This window comes from Aphelocoma coerulescens, unplaced genomic scaffold (assembly GCF_041296385.1).
Source record: "Aphelocoma coerulescens isolate FSJ_1873_10779 unplaced genomic scaffold, UR_Acoe_1.0 HiC_scaffold_83, whole genome shotgun sequence".
Classification (NCBI taxonomy): Eukaryota; Metazoa; Chordata; class Aves; order Passeriformes; family Corvidae; genus Aphelocoma; species Aphelocoma coerulescens.
In genome coordinates, this window is record NW_027184067.1 from 781,210 (window position 1) to 786,672 (window position 5,463).

Below are 5,463 nucleotides of genomic sequence, written 5' to 3' on the forward strand. Positions count from 1 at the left end.
CTGCAAGCAGGATGCAGAGGAGTGTGTATGTGTGTCCTTGAACAAACGCTCTGAGAAGTTTGTCTGGCTTTTTTTTCCTCTCCCCCCTCTCAGGCTCAGTTGAAAGGCACAGAAATGCACAAAGTTCACTTCTGGGCATAGAGCAGCAATAGGGGGATACACATGATAAAGTCACCCCAAGACACAGGGACAGAGAATTCAGTGGAAAGACTCCGAGAATTCTGCTCCCAGAGATCATTCATTCCTGCTCACACTGACCCTTGTAGAAAGGGGACATCGTTCCCGGCAGCCTGTACTGAGCATGTGGCTCCTGAGTGGGGTTTGTTGTTTAGGAAACCTGCTCCGGCTTTTCCATTCTTTCCTTGCAAACAGGAAAACTTCTCCTGGGGCTGTGTGCAGGCAGAGCCCTGAGGAGAGCAGGTGGCACATGGTGCGCTGGGCTGGGACAGCCAGCTGCAGAGCTCAAGGGAAGAAGCCCAAAGTGTCACAATGGCTCCTTGCCTTCCCATGCAACACCTGGGTCACAATGGTCTCCTTGATTCCATGAGGCCCCACTGTGTCACAATGGCTCCTTGGTTCCATCAGGTTCCGCAGTGTCACCATGGTCTCTTTTGATCCGCACTGTCATCATGGACAATTGGTTCCATGAGGCCCCGCAGTGTCACAATGGTCCCTTGGTTCCATAGCTTTGATGTTGTAACAAAGGACTCCTTGCTTCTATGAGCTAGCCTGCTTTTTGCAGAGGTGTCTTTGGTTCCAACAAGGCCCCGCTGTGTCTCAGTGCACCCTGGCTTCCATGTGGATGTGGAGTATCACAAAGGCTCCTTGGTTCCACCAGGTCCTGCTGTGTCACAATGGGTCCTGTGGTCCCTGAGGCCCTCCAAAACCATCGTGGAGGCTTGCTTCCATGAGGTTCCATTATGTGCCAGTGGTCATCTTGGTTCCAGGAGTTTCCTTAGTGTCACAATGCTCTCCATGCTTCCATTAGGCCCTGCTTTGCCACAATGGTCCCCTTGTTTCCATGAGGCCCCGCTGTGTCACAATGGACCTATGGTTCCGTGATGTTGCGTGGTGTCACCGTGCTCTTCTTGAATCCGCCGTGTAACCATGGACCATTGGTTCCATGCAGCCGTGTCACAATGGGCTCCTTGATTCCATGATTCCCCACGGTGTCACAATGGAGCCTTGTTTCTAGGAGGTTCTGTACTGTCACAATTGCCTCCTTGATGCCATCAGCCCCTGCAGTGTCACAATGGCTCCTTGGTTCCATGAGGAACACAATAGCTTGGCATAAGCATTGAGCAACAGCTGCTGAACACACCTGGCAACATCTGCTTGCATCAAAAGAGTGCTTCAAGCTGACAATGGCACCAGCAGCTTCCATCTGCAACAGAGACCCAGGAAAGGACAGGCTGTGCCGGTTTGGACAAATGTGGAGGAAAATATCCTCTGATAGAAGGCAGGTTACACCCAGCCCTCCCCCACCAGGTTTTTGGAAAAAAGAACTTTCCTGGGAAGAAAGTGAAAGAGATAAAACCTATTTTTTTAACAAACACACAGGAAAAGGATAACAATGCTAAATATTAAAACCTCTCGCTGTGCAGAGAAAGCTGGGATAATTTGAGAGTCCTTCTGTGTTTCGGTGGGGTCTCCTGAAACATCCATAGACAGCGAGGCCCGTGCAAAGAAACAGGGAGCGATTCTTGAGAGAAGTTTCAGAGCTCTTTCTTCTCCAGCCACATGGGCGGGGCACTGCCAAAGAACTGAGCAATCACGGCACAACCAGGGCCCTCCTCACACAGGGCAACACAAAATAAGCAGTGCTGAACAGGGTTAGGGCACATGTGAGCAGGGAGCAGGGAGACCCCCCGTGCCCAGGCCATGCCTCTACCCCAGGGTCCCCTCTCCCATGACCTCATGGCAGGGGGGAGGAACCCCAACACTTCCGTAGGTGTAGTCTCTCTCCTCCTCCTTGCAGCTGGCTCATGGGCCCACATTCAGGGCCCCCACCTCGGGAGAAAATTCTCCCAATGTGCTCTGATGTTGAAAGAGTCAAGAAGAGAAGAAGGGAAAAAAAACCCCCGAAGTCCCAGGAAAACAAAGTTCAACTCTCCATCTCCCCCCAGAGAAAAGGAGCTGAAAACTGGCTAAAAAGAAACAAAGTTGCTTCCCTCTGCTCTTGCTGCAAGCAGGATGCAGAGGAGTGTGTATGTGTGTCCTTGAACAAACGCTCTGAGAAGTTTGTCCGGTTTTTTTTCCTCTCCCCCCTCTCAGGCTCAGTTGAAAGGCACAGAAATGCACAAAGTTCACTTCTGGGCATAGAGCAGCAATAGGGGGATACACATGATAAAGTCACCCCAAGACACAGGGACAGAGAATTCAGTGGAAAGACTCCGAGAATTCTGCTCCCAGAGATCATTCCTGCTCACACTGACCCTTGTAGAAAGGGGACATCGTTCCAGGCAGCCTGTACTGAGCATGTGGCTCCTGAGTGGGGTTTGTTGTTTAGGAAACCTGCTCCGGCTTTTCCATTCTTTCCTTGCAAACAGGAAAACTTCTCCTGGGGCTGTGTGCAGGCAGAGCCCTGAGGAGAGCAGGTGGCACATGGTGCGCTGGGCTGGGACAGCCAGCTGCAGAGCTCAAGGGAAGAAGCCCAAAGTGTCACAATGGCTCCTTGCCTTCCCATGCAACACCTGGGTCACAATGGTCTCCTTGATTCCATGAGGCCCCACTGTGTCACAATGGCTCCTTGGTTCCATCAGGTTCCGCAGTGTCACCATGGTCTCCTTTGATCCGCACTGTCATCATGGACAATTGGTTCCATGAGGCCCCGCAGTGTCACAATGGTCCCTTGGTTGCATAGCTTTTACGTTGTAACAATGGACTCCTTGCTTCTATGAGCTAGCCTGCTTTTTGCAGAGGTGTCTTTGGTTCCAACAAGGCCCCACTGTGTCTCAGTGCACCCTGGCTTCCATGTGGATCTGGAGTATCACAAAGGCTCCTTGGTTCCACCAGGTCCTGCTGTGTCACAATGGGTCCTGTGGTCCCTGAGGCCCTCCAAAGTCATCATGGATGCTTGCTTCCATGAGGTTCCATTATGTGCCAGTGGTCATCTTGGTTCCAGGAGTTTCCTTAGTGTCACAATGCTCTCCATGTTTCCATGATTCCCCACAATGTCACAATGCTCTCCAGGCTTCCATTAGGCCCTGCTTTGCCACAATGGTCCCCTTGTTTCCATGCGGCCTTGCTGTGTCACAATGGACGTACGGTTCCATGATGTTGCGTGGTGTCACCGTGCTCTTCTTGAATCCGCCGTGTAACCATGGACCATTGGTTCCATGCAGCCGTGTCACAATGGGCTCCTTGATTCCATGATTCCCCACGGTGTCACAATGGAGCCTTGTTTCTAGGAGGTTCTGTACTGTCACAATTGCCTCCTTGATGCCATCAGCCCCTGCAGTGTCACAATGGCTCCTTGGTTCCATGAGGAACACAATAGCTTGGCATAAGCATTGAGCAACAGCTGCTGAACACACCTGGCAACATCTGCTTGCATCAAAAGAGTGCTTCAAGCTGACAATGGCACCAGCAGCTTCCATCTGCAACAGAGACCCAGGAAAGGACAGGCTGTGCCGGTTTGGACAAATGTGGAGGAAAATATCCTCTGATAGAAGGCAGGTTACACCCAGCCCTCCCCCACCAGGTTTTTGGAAAAAAGAACTTTCCTGGGAAGAAAGTGAAAGAGATAAAACCTATTTTTTTAACAAACACACAGGAAAAGGATAACAATGCTAAATATTAAAACCTCTCGCTGTGCAGAGAAAGCTGGGATAATTTGAGAGTCCTTCTGTGTTTCGGTGGGGTCTCCTGAAACATCCATAGACAGCGAGGCCCGTGCAAAGAAACAGGGAGCAATTCTTGAGAGAAGTTTCAGAGCTCTTTCTTCTCCAGCCACATGGGCGGGGCACTGCCAAAGAACTGAGCAATCACAGCACAACCAGGGCCCTCCTGGCACAGGGCAACACAAAATAAGCAGTGCTGAACAGGATTAGGGCACATGTCAGCAGGGAGCAGGGAGACCCCGTGCCCAGGCCATGCCTCTACCCCAGGGTCCCCTCTCCCATGACCTCATGGCAGGGGGGAGGAACCCCAACACTTCCGTAGGTGCAGTCTCTCTCCTCCTCCTTGCAGCTGGCTCATGGGCCCACATTCAGGGCCCCCACCTCGGGAGAAAATTCTCCCAATGTGCTCTGATGTTGAAAGAGTCAAGAAGAGAAGAAGGGAAAAAAAACCCCCGAAGTCCCAGGAAAACAAAGTTCAACTCTCCATCTCCCCCCAGAGAAAAGGAGCTGAAAACTGGCTAAAAAGAAACAAAGTTGCTTCCCTCTGCTCTTGCTGCAAGCAGGATGCAGAGGAGTGTGTATGTGTGTCCTTGAACAAACCCTCTGAGAAGTTTGTCCGGTTTTTTTTCCTCTCCCCCCTCTCAGGCTCAGTTGAAAGGCACAGAAATGCACAAAGTTCACTTCTGGGCATAGAGCAGCAATAGGGGATACACATGATAAAGTCACCCCAAGACACAGGGACAGAGAATTCAGTGGAAAGACTCCGAGAATTCTGCTCCCAGAGATCATTCCTGCTCACACTGACCCTTGTAGAAAGGGGACATCGTTCCAGGCAGCCTGTACTGAGCATGTGGCTCCTGAGTGGGGTTTGTTGTTTAGGAAACCTGCTCAGGCTTTTCCATTCTTTCCTTGCAAACAGGAAAACTTCTCCTGGGGCTGTGTGCAGGCAGAGCCCTGAGGAGAGCAGGTGGCACATGGTGCGCTGGGCTGGGACAGCCAGCTGCAGAGCTCAAGGGAAGAAGCCCAAAGTGTCACAATGGCTCCTTGCCTTCCCATGCAACACCTGGGTCACAATGGTCTCCTTGATTCCATGAGGCCCCACTGTGTCACAATGGCTCCTTGGTTCCATCAGGTTCCGCAGTGTCACCATGGTCTCCTTTGATCCGCACTGTCATCATGGACAATTGGTTCCATGAGGCCCCGCAGTGTCACAATGGTCCCTTGGTTGCATAGCTTTTACGTTGTAACAATGGACTCCTTGCTTCTATGAGCTAGCCTGCTTTTTGCAGAGGTGTCTTTGGTTCCAACAAGGCCCCACTGTGTCTCAGTGCACCCTGGCTTCCATGTGGATCTGGAGTATCACAAAGGCTCCTTGGTTCCACCAGGTCCTGCTGTGTCACAATGGGTCCTGTGGTCCCTGAGGCCCTCCAAAGTCATCATGGATGCTTGCTTCCATGAGGTTCCATTATGTGCCAGTGGTCATCTTGGTTCCAGGAGTTTCCTTAGTGTCACAATGCTCTCCATGTTTCCATGATTCCCCACAATGTCACAATGCTCTCCAGGCTTCCATTAGGCCCTGCTTTGCCACAATGGTCCCCTTGTTTCCATGCGGCCTTGCTGT